The sequence below is a fragment of the Microcaecilia unicolor genome, chromosome 2 (assembly GCF_901765095.1).
Source record: "Microcaecilia unicolor chromosome 2, aMicUni1.1, whole genome shotgun sequence".
Lineage (NCBI taxonomy): Eukaryota > Metazoa > Chordata > Amphibia > Gymnophiona > Siphonopidae > Microcaecilia > Microcaecilia unicolor.
Genome location: NC_044032.1, coordinates 538,285,034 through 538,300,612, shown reverse-complemented (window position 1 = coordinate 538,300,612; position 15,579 = coordinate 538,285,034). Strand labels below are relative to the sequence as shown.

The following is a 15,579-nucleotide window of genomic DNA, read 5'->3' as shown; positions in this document are numbered from 1 at the left end:
TTAAGCGTTGGGTGAAGAAAAATTTTCTCCGATTTGTTTTAAATTTACTACACTGTAGTTTCATTGCATGCCCCCTAATCCTAGTATTTTTGGAAAGCGTGAACAGATGCTTTACATCCACCTGTTCCACTCCACTCAATATTTTATATACCTCTATCATGTCTCCCCTCAGCCGTCTCTTCTCCAAGCTGAAAAGCCCTAGCCTCCTTAGTTTTTTTTCATAGGGAAGTCGTCCCATCCCCACTATCATTTTAGTCGCCCTTCGCTGCACCTTTTCCAATTCTACTATATCTTTCTTAAGATGCGGCGACCAGAATTGAACACAGTACTCAAGGTGTGGTCGCACCATGGAGCAATACAACGGCATTATAACATCCTCACACCTGTTCTCCATACCTTTCCTAATGATACCCAACATTCTATTCGCTTTCCTAGCTGCAGCAGCACACTGAGCAGAAGGTTTCAGTGTATTATTGACAACGACGACACCCAGATCCCTTTCTTGGTCCGTAACTCCTAACCTGGAACCTTGCATGACGTAGCTGTAATTCGGGTTCTTTTTTCCCCACATGCATCACCTTGCACTTGCTCACATTAAACGTCATCTGCCATTTAGCCGCCCAGTCTCCCAGTCTTGTAAGGTCCTTCTGTAATTTTTCACAACCCTGTCACGAGTTAACGACTTTGAATAACTTTGTGTCATCAGCAAATTTAATTACATAGTAACATAGTAGATGACGGCAGAAAAAGACCTGCCCGGTCCATCCAGTCTGCCCAACAAGATAAACTCACATGTGCCATTTTTTGTGTATACCTTACCTTGATTTGTACCTGTCTTTTTCAGGGCACAGACCGTATAAGTCTGCTCAGCACTATCCCCACCTCCCAACCACCAGCCCTGCCTCCCACCACTGGCTCTGGCACAGACCGTATCAGGGCACAGACCGTATAAGTCTGCCCAGCACTATCCCTGCCCCCCAACCACCCGCCCCGCCTCCCACCACCAGCTCTGGCAAGACCGTATAAGTCTGCCCAGCACTATCCCCGCCTCCCAACCACCAGCCCTGTCACAGACCGTATAAGTCTGCCCAGCACTATCCCCACCTCCCAACCACCAGCTAAGCTTCTGGGGATCCCTCGCTAGTTACTCCCATCTCTAAATCATTTATAAATATGTTAAAAAGTAGCGGTCCTAGCACAGACCCCTGAGGAACCCCACTAACTACCCTTCTCCATTGTGAATATTGCCCATTTAACCCCACTCTCTGTTTCCTATCCTTCAACCAGTTTTTAATCCACAATAGGACATTTCCTCCTATCCCATGACCCTCCAATTTCCTCTGTAGTCTTTCATGAGGTACCTTGTCAAACGCCTTTTGAAAATCCAGATACACAATATCAACCGGCTCCGATTTGTCCACATGTCTGTTTACTCCTTCAAAGAATTGAAGGGGAAAAGATCATCATCAGAGATAGCTGGGGAACAATGGAAGAGGAGAGAGGGAAAATCACAAACAGACTGCAGATTCTGGAATAAGAATTAGGAGAAACAAAGGAAAGCAGAAAACAGAGACTGGGACCAAAGCAATTGGAAAAATACAATGCCCAGGTAATAAAGAGAGAACAAGTATTTTATTGTGAATGTATTAATTGGAGTATGTCAGTTTTGGGAAATGTGCATCTCTGATGTCTCTGTATTTTACTCAGTGCAAATAGAAATGCAATTATGTTTCTGTTTCTCCAGTGTTGAACTACATGCACAGTCTGACCTCTTGGGTTTCCAGTTCAATTTTTGTCTTTTTTTTTTTGTTACATTTGTACCCCGTGCTTTCCCACTCATGGCAGACTCAATGCGGCGAGCAATGGAGGGTTAAGTGACTTGCCCAGAGTCACAAGGAGCTGCCTGTGCCGGGAATTGAACTCAGTTCCTCAGTTCCCCAGGACCAAAGTCCATCACCCTTACCACTAGGCCACTCCTCCACATATTGTATTTCTACTTTCTTATTCAGTATCTTCTGAGGGTTTGTCTGTATATTGTGCAGTATTCTACTATCATGTAATTTCTGTGTAGTGATCTGAGTGTGTCCTGCTGTTTTTTCAGTAGGTGGTATATTGGTATTTTAGGGCCTGATGTAATATCTGCAATGCTGCCTTTTCATAGATAAGGTTGTTGTGTGAATCTTTGGAGTTAGTGTTGTCTGGGTATGGTAAGATTCTGAGCATTTTTTTGTAAGGTTTTGTGTTATTTTAGAATTTCTGGCAGTGGAGAAGATTGTGTATGATGCTTTTTCTGAGGGCACATCAAAACTTTAATATAATTATTTTTCGAATTTTGTGGTGCAAAGTGAAAATTCTCTAGTCATCCTCTGCATCCATTTCTCTTCTTATGTTCATATAATTATTTTATACTAGTAATGTTGTTTCTGCCTTGAACATTTTGGAAAAGGGACTTACGAAGCAGTACACTGATATTTGCTGAATTATATGAGTAATTAGCTCTGACGTTTCTATAACGTATTCTTTGCTTTCAATAAAACAAACAGAAGACTTAAGAGGCAGGTAAAGCAGAGGTGGAAACAGCGTTTGGTGACTGAGGTGGAATTGGCTCTGGATGGGCCTCAGGTGAAAAGTACAAACGATATCTGTGGGGCTTTGAAATCATTTTATGCTTCCTTGTACTCCTCAGAGGTCACCTGTGAGGATGAGACTCACTTGGTAGCAGTTGGGGAGGCAGACAATAGGTTACCGAATAGGCCCATCTTCCGCATGGAAGTAGAAAAGGCTATTAAACAATTAGCAGGAAGCAAAACTGCAGGTGGGGTTGGGTATGGGATAGAATTCTATAAACAGTTGTGTGGGCAAATAGCCCTGATTCTGCAGAGGGTATTTAATGAAGTATAACTATAGGAAAACTATCTGACGACTATGCTATAGTGATGGTGCTTCACATGGAAGGGGAAGCCAGAATATCAGTACAGGCCAATTTCTTTGTTGAATAATGATGTCAAAATTTACGCTAAAATCTTAGCTAACTGGTTACAGAATGTGGTTGCCAACATAGTTCACTCTGATCAAACTAGAATTGTTAAAGGGTGTCAGTTGGTAGACAATGTCAGATGGTTGATTAACTTGATACAGGGGGTGCTGGGGAGTCCCAAGTATGTGTCGCGATAGTCAGAAAAGTCCTTTGATTGTGTTGAGTGACTGTATTTGTTAATGGTTCTTAGGAAATCTGGGATGGGGGAGAATTTTCTGAAGTAGATACAAGCATTGTACCCCCATTGTAGGGCACATATTTCAGTGAATGGCAGAGAGTCTGTCCTGAATCTAGGGCAAAGGATATGGCAGGGGTATCCCCTCTTTCTGGTTTTGTTTGCCTTGGCTATTGAGCTGGTGGCCTGTAGATTTTGAAATAACAGGGATATTCACCAATTCGGGTTGGGGTCGACGGCCCATAAATCTCAATGTATACAGATAACACAATATGATTTTTAAAAGATTTGCTGGCGTCCATTCCGGCCCTGTTGCAAGAATTGGATCAGTTTTCAAAAGTATCTCAGTTTAAAGTGGAAAAAATATTAATGTTGTTAATAGGGAATCACTCTCCAGAGGTGGTCCAGTCCATGTTCTTTAAGGTAGCAGGTAGTGGATTACGTTACTGGGGGGGGGGGGGGGGGGGGGGAGGGGTGTGGATCTCGGACCAAGTAGATCAGTTGTTCCAACTAAATTATCCCCCGTTGTTTAAGCACATTGTTGCAGCTTAATAGATGTGAAAAGCTGATAGAGTTTGATGGGTCATATTGAGTGGATGAAAATGATTGTGCATTATGTGTTCATGTTTAATGCTCTGGATTTCCAAGACTGGTTAAAAATGCAGGAGAAGAGCTTGAGTGAGTTTATGTGGGGTAAAAAAGACTGCCAAAATTAAGTGGCAGTGGTTAGTGAGGATCAGAAAAGAGGGTGGTTTGGGGTGTCCACAAATTACTAGATATGATGAAGCAGCTGAACTTAAGGCTATATGCTTCCGCTATAGACAACTCTAGTATACACTGAGTAGGGGTGATGAGGCATGTGGTGGCACCCCTATCTATTTTTGAAGTTTACTGTTTACTGAAGGGGAAGTGGAGGATAGAGGAGAAAAAAGGGAGTTATGAGTTAGAAGGGGTCTGTATTCTTGCACCCCCCTAAAAGTGTGGGAATCCTTTCAAAAGAAGGAGGGGGAGGGAGTAGGAAGTGGGATCAATGGCTTGGCAAAAATAGATTTTCTCCTGTTTGCATATAAGGGGTTTGGAGGGCTGTGTATTCTGCGGGCAGAAAAGAGGATCTGTTGTTTTACTGACATTTTACAAAATGGCATTGTGATGTTATTCTCCCAATTACAGGAGCTGGGAGGGGTGCGGGTCTTAGTTTTCCAATATTGCTAGCTATGACATTTTTTTGCAGCAGGATGCTATTTGGAGAGGTATTAGATCGAGAGTTCCTGAAGTGGAAGGACTGTTGTTTGGAAAAGGAGATAAGTGACTGCTTTCTTGAATTTACTGAGGATAATTGAAGGTAAAGCAGAACCTCTATATATCAAGGTGTGGAATGGTTTGTTACCATCCCCTCTGGAAAATGCAGAGTGGTGAGAGATGTAAGTACGAGTTTCAAAGCTCAGTTCAGTTTCTTATAGGCAGGTTCAACATAAGATTACTCATTGAGTCTGTTGTGTCACTCCAGTGGCTTTGGTATGTAATTGAAGAACAGGAGGTGACAGTTGGAGGGATTGTAAGGGAAGGGGATTCTTTTTTCATCTATGGTAGGACTGTTGGATGATCTGTGGTTTTTGGGAGAGAGCAGCACGCTACATTGCAGTGGTGGTGGGAAAAGAACTGCACCTGGATCTACTCTTTTTCTTACTGGGAGTACCTAGTCAGGAGTAGGGTTCTGGAAGGGAGAGCCGAGGGGTTTCAGTTTAAGTGGGGTTAATGCTCCTGACTGGAAGAGTGATTGGTTTGCAAATGGAAATGTGGGGAGAGTAGCTGGAAAAAGTGGGGGAGATGATGCATTACAATAAACTCACTGTGCTGCATCTGACTTTTAATGGCTGTTATTTAGTTATAATAATCTTTTCGTGAAATGACAGAAGCATGGATCTAGACATGTAAGGAAGAGAAATACAGAAAAGAACATATGGTGCGTAATCTGCGAAGAGCAAAGAAATCTTGTTTAACCACCTGAGAGATCTATCTGCTCATGAAAAAGCAACTGTGAATCAATTACACTACCTAAGAAATGAATTAACAGGATGAATGATCTTCCCAAATAAAATAGGGGTCATGGTTGGAATGGATAGATGACTAGTGATCCAACATGCAGTAATTTTTTCCCGTTTAAGCACTAATTTATGTTTTGTAAGCCAAGAAGCAATGGCATCTAAGCATGTTTGAAGGGGAGCAAAATCAACAGAAAACAGAGAAGTCGGGAAAAATAAGCAAGATATCATCTGCATAGAAGTAGAAACTTACATTGAAAGACTGTATAAGGGTGGCGAGTGGGCTTAAGAAGATATTAAAAAGTGGAGATAGGATTGTTCCTTGGGGTATCCCACAAGATAAAGGATACACAGAAGATGCAGTAGATGTCCTTACAGAGAAAGAATGCCTGGACAGAAATGATGAAAAACAATTCAGAGCGGTACCAGAAATTCCTATCTTTCCAAGTTGCTGAAGTAGGAGAGAATGATTAATTAAATCCAAAGCAGCAGATCAATCTAATGAGAAGGAAAGAACAATCTTACTTTTATCAAGAGAAGAATGCAATTCACTAAGTAGAGACGTAACTACAGTTTCAGTACTATGCAAGTTCTGGAGCCCTGCCTGACGTGGGTAAACTGTTGATGTACCTTTGATAAATGAGAGAAGCTAAGAATAGATAGTCTTCTCAGTAATCTTAGATAAAAAAAAACTGAGATTAGAAACTGAATGGTTATAGGAGCAAAATAAGCACTTTATGTGTTCCTATATAACAAAGATATATGGGATTATAATACATGGTACTATCCAGCATTGGCAACCAGACCTTAAGGTGCTGACTCAGTTATTCCATCTTTTGTTGCTGAAGCTGCAACCTTGCATACAGAAGAAGACTGCTGACAAGGATCCCGATGTGCTAGAATAACAAGGTTGTTAGCATCGATGTCATGGCCAGGAATAGTCAAGGACTTAGGGTCTCCCATGCAGCTGGAGAGATGCTGTGGCTGGCACACTGCATGTTGTTTATAAAATCCCAGCTTCTTGTCAAGGTGATCCCATCAAAGTAGATACAATGTTGGGGCCCCTGAAGTCATAATAATGGGGATAACTGTGTTGTGTGTGTATCACTCCCAAAGCCAGCTGCAGCCTGTGATTTCTATATAAAATGGGGCTCTTATTTGAGGCAAAAGGCTGCTGTGTTGATATTCTATCCAAGGAGCAGAACTGCACCGGGGCTGACTGAACATTTGAGGAACACACTGCCACCAGCTAGAAGTCTGCATCAGGTTGTATGTGTGCCGTATACTTTTGTATAAGTGTGTTTACTCTGAGCTGTTTCTATGATAAAACTTCCTGTGTCTTTCTTCTTTGCTTTTATTGTAAATAAATGCACACTCTATTTTTATAACACTTGGTTGTAGTTAGTTCTTTCTATTATTTAGGGCGTGGTGAGCTTAGATCCAAGAATAAAAGGGAACACATTTGCTTCTAACACTTCACTCACTAAGACTGGTATTACCAGAGACCTATGCCTTTTCAAATTTATGCTGTCAGGTACCCCAATAACACCCCAAAAAGGGTTGTATCTGTATGTGCCCACAGGTTACTAGAAGAGATAGATGGATCAAGGGTTATTATTATTACATTATTATTACATTTGTACCCCGCGCTTTCCCACACAATGCAGGCTCAATGCGGCTTACATAGTAATTTGAAACACAAAGTTAATAGAATTTTAATAAAACAGTAGTAAAACAATGTAAAATTGGGCTTAGTAGTGTATGATAAGTTGAGCTAGATAATATATGACTAGGATAAAAGAGGGTAGACAGGATAGGATAGTGTAATTTGGGTGAAAGGGTAAGGAGGGATAAAATTAAGGAGAGATGGAAAGAGAAGGATGGGAGGTTGGTATTTAAGTCAGAATAGAACTGATAGGGTTGATTTCTTGAGAACAGGGTGGACTATTTCATTTTTTCAAGAGGAAGGAAGAGAGCCTGATAACAGGCTGTGATTAATCAAAATCAACGCCCGAGGTAATAGACCATGACGGTCTGCCTTCAGCCAAGATGAAGGAACTGGATCCAATGAAGTCTTCCGATTCATTGAAACAAGAGTTTTTGACAAAGATGTTAGTGAAAAACGGGTGAAAACAGTTGAAAGTAGACCATGAAGGGGAAACAGAGGATTCTGTCCTAGTGAAGTCGAGTCTAATAAAAAGGGTTCCCAATCTTAGATACAAAATATTGTGCCAGAGTACCACCAGTGGGACATGCCCCTGGAAGGGAATTTATTTATTTATGCATTCTTATATCCAATTATTATGCAAAGGGTATGTGAATTTATTAACTAAGTGAAATAATTGCTTTGAGGGAATAGGGGCAGAAGTAATTTGATACTGAAAATAGTTTCTTTTAGCTTCTCTGAGCTTAACATTATAACAGTGTCACAGAGTGGTAGACTTAGGAGTAACATCAGGAGTGAACAAACGTGGATAAAGGTGAGCCGGTTGATATTGTGTATCTGGATTTTCAGAAGGCATTTGACAAAGTACCTCATGAAAGACTCCAGAGGAAATTGGAGAGTCATGGGATAGGAGGTAGTGTTCTATTGTGAATTAAAAACTGGTTACAAGATAGAAAACAGAGAGTAGGGTTAAATGGTCAGTATTGTCAATGGAGAATGGTAGTTACTGGGGTTCCCCAGGAATCTGTGTTGGGACCGCTGCTTTTTAACATATTTATAAATGACCTAGAGATGGGAGTAACTAGTGAGGTAATTAAATTTGCTGATGACACAAAGTTATTCAAAGTCGTTAAATAACAGGAGGATTGTGAAAAATTACAAGAGGACCTTACAAGACTGGGAGACTGGGCGTCTAAATGGCAGATGACGTTTAATGTGAGCAAGTGCAAAGTGATTCATGTGGGAAAGAGGAACCCGAATTATAGCTACGTCATGCAAAGTTCCACGTTAGGAGTCACGGACCAAGAAAGGGATCTAGGTGTCGTTGTTGATGATACATTGAAACCTTCTGCTCAGTGTACTGCTGCGGCTAAGAAAGCAAATTGAATGCTATTATTAGGAAAAGAATGGAAAACAAAAATGAGGATGTTATAATGCCTTTGTATCGCTCCATGGTGCGACCGCACCTCGAATATTGTGTTCAATTCTGGTCGCCGCATCTCAAAAAAGATATAGAGGAATTAGAAAAGGTGCAGAGAAGGGCGACGAAAATGATAAAGGGGATGGGACGACTTCCCTATGAGAAAAGGCTAAAGCGGCTGGGGCTCTTTAGCTTGGAGAAAAGGCGGCTGAGGAGAGATATGATAGAGGTCTATAAAATAATGAGTGGAGTTGAACGGGTAGATATGAAGTGTCTGTTGACGCTTTCCAAAAATACTAGGACTAGGGGGCACGCGATGAAGCTACAATGTAGTAAATTTAAAACGAATCGGAGAAAATGTTTCTTCACTCAACGTGTAATTAAACTCTGGAATTCGTTGCCAGAGAATGTGGTAAAGGCAGTTAACTTAGCGGAGTTTAAAAAAGGTTTGGACGGCCTCCTAAAGGAAAAGTCCATAGACCATTATTAAATGGATTTGGGGAAAATCCACTATTTCTGGGATAAGCAGTATAAAATTCTTTGTACTTTTTTGGGATCTTGCCAGGTATTTGTGACCTGGATAGGCCACTGTTGGAAACAGGATGATGGGCTTGATGGACTTTTGGTCTTTCCCAGTATGGCAATACTGAACTAATTTTCAGAGAGAGATTGATGGATGTCTGGAATGCCCTCCCATAGGAGGTGGTTTTGGAAGCAAAAATTTCATGAGGTAAACACAAAGGATCCCTATATAAAAACAATGAAATTAAAAACAAACAAACTTCAAGGCTACTGATGTGTTTTCATGGGAGGAGTGGTGCTTACATGGCTACTTCAAAAGTTGGAAAGTAAGGCCAGTGCTGGGCAGCCTTCTATGTTTTGTTTCAAAAATGGCAGGCAGGTCAGGATCAAATATACATATTTTAATATATGTATATTGTATGCTATGAGTGTGAGTTCTGTGTACAGTATCTCTATGGGGGACGGCTAAACATCTTAAGGTTGAAATTAGAGAGTAATATTTTGTTAATTAGCAATATGGTTGGATTGTTGGTTTAATCATATATTGATAATGAATGTGACTACGATGAGGCTATAATAAAACCATTCTTCAGACTATCATCATGGTGCTGTGGTATGTGATAGGCAAAGTGACAAATTACCAACTGCCCTGGTTGTGATGCCCGTGCTCAAATCATGAAGGTAAAGGCCGACTGAAACCAAATCAGCAGCTGAAATTTGTTGTGCAGTTTTGGCCGAAACTGATAATGGAACCCCCCCCCCCCCCCCCCGGTACAAAGAGGGTCCTCCCAGCCCATCAACACTTCCCCCTCCCAGCCAAGACTGGGTCCCACTGGACTGCCACCACTGACACTAACCCTCCTCCTGTGCAGAGACCAGGTCCTGACAGGCTGGGCCACCTGCTCCACCGGCCCTACCTTTAGCTCATTCGGGCAGGAACTATCCCAGTCAATCCTACTTCCACTGGTTCCTTCATAAAAATGGCTGCTGCGAGTTCCCATAGCAGCCTCAGTGGCACCTGCTCTCTTCTGTGAGGCAGGGTAGGGCTTGCCGGGATATGGTCTCTGAGGTGGGGGGGGGGGGGGGGGGGGGGGGGGGCAGGGCAGGGCTGGGATGACTCGGTCTGGCAGGGAGGGGGTGTGTTCAGTTTCAAACAAAAATGCACTTGCATTTTTGTCTGAAATGTGTGGTCTCTATATGAACAAGTGTATCCTGCAGAGTGGCAGGTGCAGTTCTGTCTGTCTTGTTGGACAGACTCAATGGATCATGTGGGCCTTTCTTCACCATTATTTACTGTGTTACTGTATGAAATTTATGAGTAAAAATGCCAAGCATCAAAACCGTGTTTGAAGACTGTCACCACTACTCACAAATGTCAAACGTGCTAATTTACCTCCTTATTGTCTGTCCATTGTTCTACAGTGTCTGCTTCAGAGTCACCCCCTTCCCTCCTGGTCTACAGCACAGGAGCAGAGGAGGGAGCAACAAGACAAGAGAAGCTCGGTTAGGGAACAAGTTGCTGATGCAATTAGCATGATGTCTGTGCACGCTTGCATGATGCAAAAAAAGGGCTTTGTGCAGCAGCTAATCCTGTACAAAACTTCATGTTAACATCTGCACACAGCATGTTAAAATGAATGTTAATGAAAGTGATGGGCTGTGTCAGCATTAGTGCGTGGCTTAGTAAAGTGGGGTGGGGGGGTATATTTTATTTGCTAATGTGCCAGTTAAAAAAATATTTAATGTGATTTGAACAAAAAGAAATTAAACACAGGAACAGTTATATAATTAATACAATATCAAGAAAGAAGGTCTTGATACAAAAATGTATAAGGGTTTTTATTAAAACATGAAGTATTTACAACTGCTATATAAAACATGAACACAACAGGCATAATTATAAATGGATTATATGATTTTGATCATTCTACAAACAGCAACATCAGAATATTTGTGAAGAAACGTGGTAAATCTTTAAATATTTATCAATAAAATGATGGCAGGAGCTTCCTTAATGCGGTTCAGATGAGAAAACAAACCTAGACAGAAAAATAGGTTATTCAAATTCATCTTCATTTAGCTTTTTTGTACGCAATGATTAAGGGGCCCTTTTACAAAACTGCGGTAAAAAGTGGCCTTAGCATGTGCTTATGTGGGCCATTCCCATGAACTAAGGCCATTTTTGCCACATGGGTAAAATGGCCATGAGCTCATTTTCCCATTAGTGTGTCAGCACTTACCGATAACTATTTTGTAGGTGGTAAGGGCTCATGTGCTAATTGGTTAGCGCGCGGCAATGTAGCTGTGCTAACCGACTAGTGAAGAACATGCCTATTCTCCGCCCCCCTTCCTGCCCCAATGGTAAAAAATAATGTGTGGGAAGCATGTGTCTGTGCCAATGCCAAAATTACTGTGGGATGCCAGAGCGTGCCCCGCAGTAAGGCATTTCAAGCTGCGGTAAGCACATGTTAGTGCGCACTGCAGCTTAGTAAAAAGGACCCCTAAGTAACTTGGCTTTCAGCTTAATATCTTCTGGGTTAATTTTCATACTGCCCAAAAAGTTTCAGCGTATATACTTTGCACCACTTTTCAAAATGAAAGTATGTGCAAGTTGAAAAGAGGTGCAAGGTAAACACTTGCACCTCTGTCAAAAATAATACAAATACTTTTGAAAATGTGCATTGTTTAAATCTCTGCTCTAACACTGGTCCTGGGAAAACCTCTACTCACTGTGGGTAAAAGTATACGATTGGTTTCATGTACTTTATCTGCACAAAGAAGGGTTTTTAAATAACCCATTTCACCAGATAAAACACTTGTTGGGGGGTGGGGGTAATTTTATAAGAATTTTACACACATATGCACGAACAATCCTTTATAAAATTATCCCCATGGAGGATAATTTTATAACAAGTTGCCTCAATATACACATGATGCAAAGCCATTAGGTGTTTATTTTATAAAGACACAAAGGAGCCTACTTGGCTTCCCAGCCTAGGTAACAGGGCCGCAGGGGGGCGCCTGCCTTCAAGGGCACCGCTGCGGTGCTGCCCCACCATACCGCTTGGGGGTTTAAATTTTGTGAAGCTGAGCTGCAGGCAGCGCCTCGCGTCCGCCCTGCTTGTAACAAGTAAATCTCTTCTTCTTCTCCTCCTCGTCGGGCCTCACTGTGTCCCGCCCTCATGTGAGGTAGCTTCCTATTTCCACAAGGGCGGGACACAGTGAGGCCCAACAATGACGAATAGAAGAGATTTACTTGTTTTACAAGCAGGGCAGACCCTGCTGTACTGAAGGCAGACCCGATCGGGGGTGGAGATCGGAGGCGGCTGCTTCTGCTGCCAGTGCCCGCTTTGCAGCCTGACATGGATGGTGCTGGCTGATATAATCTCTGGAAGAAGAAAAAAAAGCCAGCAGTTCTTCTACTCCAAGAGACTGGGCTCCCAGTGAGCCAGGGAGGTCAGACGGTGTAAATGAGATGAAGAGACCCCAGTAACAAAGACAGGAACATGCATAATCAAAGTCCCACTGCAAAGCCTCTTTATAAAGGCAGTGCTTTCTCTGGAGAGCAGTGTTAAGAAACAGCACGAATTGTGTTTATTTTTTAAACTGCTTTCCTGTGTAAGCTAATTTACAGTTTTCTAGTATATGCTTGACACTGAAGGGTGTGGTAGACCCTTTTGTCAGGTCTGGCTGGGCCTGTAGTTTTCAGTCTAAAGGAAAGACAGGTAGCAACCGAGAAACACCTAATGAAGAAGCGAGACGGGGGGGGGGGGGGGGGGGCGCCAACTGATAGTCTGCAGGGGGGCACCAGAGACCCTTGGCACGGCCCTGCTAGGTAACATTACATTTCTTTGAAGGGGTAAACGAACAAGTGGATAAAACTGAGCCAGTCGATATTGCGTATCTGGATTTTCAAAAGGTGTTTGACAAAGTACCTCATGAAAGACTTCAGAGGAAATTGGAACATCATGGGATAGGAGATAGTGTCCGATTGTGGATTAAAAACTGGTTAAAACAGAGTAAGGTAAATGGTCAGTATTCTCAATGGAGAAGGGTAGATAGTGGGGTTCCCCAGGGGTCTGTGCTGGGACTGCTGCTTTTTAACATATTTATAAATGATCCAGAGATGGGAGTAATTAGTGAGGTAATAAAATTTGCTGACAACACAAAGTTATTCAAAGTTGTTAATTCGCAAGAGGATTGTGAAAAATTACTGGGAGACTGGGCATCTAAATGGCAGGTGACATTTAATGTAAGTGCAAAGTGATGCATGTGGGAAACAGGAACCTGAATTATAGTTATGTAATGCAAGGTTCCACTTTAAGAGTCACTGACCGGGAAAGGGATCTAAGCGTCATCGTTGATGATACGTTAAAACCCTCTGCTCAATGTGCGGCGGCTGCTGAGAAAGCAAATAGAATGTTAGGTATTATTAGGAAAGGAATGGAAAACAAAAATGAGAATGTTATAAATGCCTATGTATTACTCCACGATGCAACTGCACCTCGAATATTGTATTCAATTCTGGTCACCGCATATCAAAAAAGATATAGTGGAATTAGAAAAGGTACAGAGAAGGGCGATGAAAATGATAAAGGGGATGGGACAACTTCCCTATTTGGAAAGGCTAATATGGCTAGGGCTCTTCAGCTTGGAGAAAAGACAGCTGAGGGGAGATATGATAGAGGTCTATAAAATTATGAGTGGAGTGGAACAGGTAGACGTGAATCGCTTGTTTACTCTTTGCAAAAATACTAGGACTAGGGGGCACGCAATGAAGCTAGAAAGTAGTAAATTTAAAATGAATCGAATAAAATATTTCTTCACTCAACGTGTAATTAAACTCTGGAATTTGTTGCTAGAGACAGTAGTTAGCAGGGTTTAAAAAAAAGGTTTCGATGGCTTCCTAAAGGAAAAGGCCATAGACCATTATTAAAAACAGACTTGGGGAAAATCCACTGCATAAAATGTATTATACTGTTTGGGGCTCTTGCCAGGTACTTGTCACCTGGATTGGCCACCATCGGAAACAGGATGCTAGGCTTGATGGACCTTTGGTCGATCCCAGTATGGCTGTACTTATGTACTTAACTTTGGGGTGATTCTGTAACACATTGACTAAAGAACTGGCATATGCATGTGTATGTATGAACATGTGTGTGTGAATGCCAAATCTTTGCCCAAGTGCTATTCTGTAAATATGTACATATCTTTGACAGATGGGCAGACATAGGTGGAGCCTGGAGAGGGTAACACAGCAGTCTGTCTAACTTACAGAATTCTGTATCATGCATGTATCTACAGGATTTAGGTGTGAGCACTTACAGTAGCTATATGGTTGGCATAAGTGTTCCTCCCTAAATTAAACACATATGTCACCTACTTAGATGCCTACTTTCATTTATAGAATAGGTATCACAACTCCCCTGCTACTGAATTATCCCATGCATGTTTATAAAATTGCTCCACAAGAGCAATCAAAATGATAGTTCAAATGAGTCTTTGTACATTTACACCTGCTCAGAATCATATACAGGGCATAGCTACGTGTGGCCACGGTGGCATGGGCTCCCGTAGATTAGACCCTGGCCCCCCACCCCCCGCCACCAACCCCTTTGACCTCCCCTCCCGCTGCCAACCCTCCCCCGCCGTCGTCGGGTACCTTTGCTGGCGGGGGTCCCCAATCCCCGCCAGCTGAAGTCCTCTTTAGTGCCGGTCTCCGGCGCGGCCGTGTTGCTGATCTGTAGTGCAAGGATTCTGTTTCTGTGAGTCTGATGTCCTGCACGGCATACTCACAGAAACAGAATCCTTGCACTACAGATCAGCAACGCAGCCGCGCTGGAGACGACTTCAGCTGGCGGAGGAGGGTTGACGGCGGCAAGAAGGAGGGGGGTCAAAGGGGTCGGCGCCGGGGGGGGGGGGGGGGGTAAAATATGCCTCCTCATCTTGGGCTCTGGACCCCCCTTCCGCCGAAGTCTGGCTACACCCTTGATCATATATATTTTATAAATAGAAACATGATGGCAGATAAGGCCCATCCAGTCTGCCCATCCTCAGAAACCACTATCTCCTCCTATCCCTAAGAGATCCCATTTGCCTGTCCCATGCTTCCTTAAATTCAGGCACAGTTCTTGTCTCCACTATCATTTCTGTGAAAAAGTATTTCCTTAGATTACTCCTAAGCCTATAACCTCTTAACTTCATCCTATGCCCTCTCATTCTAGAGTTTTCCTTCATTTGAAAAAGGCTCACCTCCTGTACATTAATCTCACAGTGATATTTAAATGTCTCTATCATTTCCCCTCTGTCCCGGCTTTCTTCCAGAGTATACATATTGAAGTCTATAAGTCTGTCCCCATACTTTATGACAAAGACCACTGACCAATTTCGTAGCCACTCTCTGGACTGATCCATCCTGTTTATATCTTTTCGTAGGTGCGGTCTCCAGAATTGTACACAATATTCTAAATGAGATTTCACCAGAGACTTACACAAGGACACTGTCACCTTTTTTTTTTCATGCTGGCTCTTCCTCTCCCTATGCACCTGAGCATCCTTCTGGCTTTGACTGTTGCCTTTTCTTCCTATTTGGCCACCTTTAGATCATCAAATACGATCATTCTCAAGTCCCACTCTTCTTTCGTACACAATACTTCACCTCCTATACTATATACTGTTCCCTTGGCTTTTTGCAACCCAAGTGTATGACCCTGCATT

General features: G+C 42.4%; 1 protein-coding gene across 2 annotated transcripts in view; it reads right to left on the bottom strand.

Moving 5' to 3' along the window:
- The window catches only part of WDR19 (WD repeat domain 19), a 565,820-nt gene that overhangs the window by 9,221 nt on the left and 541,020 nt on the right, over positions 1-15,579 (bottom strand). The window contains exon 37 of one of the 2 annotated variants that reach the window (XM_030191303.1): positions 10,743-10,901. The exons of the other annotated variant lie outside the window; for it this stretch is intronic. The gene's annotated coding sequence lies outside the window, so the exon portion shown is untranslated. Of the gene's footprint in view, positions 1-10,742; positions 10,902-15,579 lie in introns of those variants that run through there. 2 annotated transcript variants of the gene reach the window in all.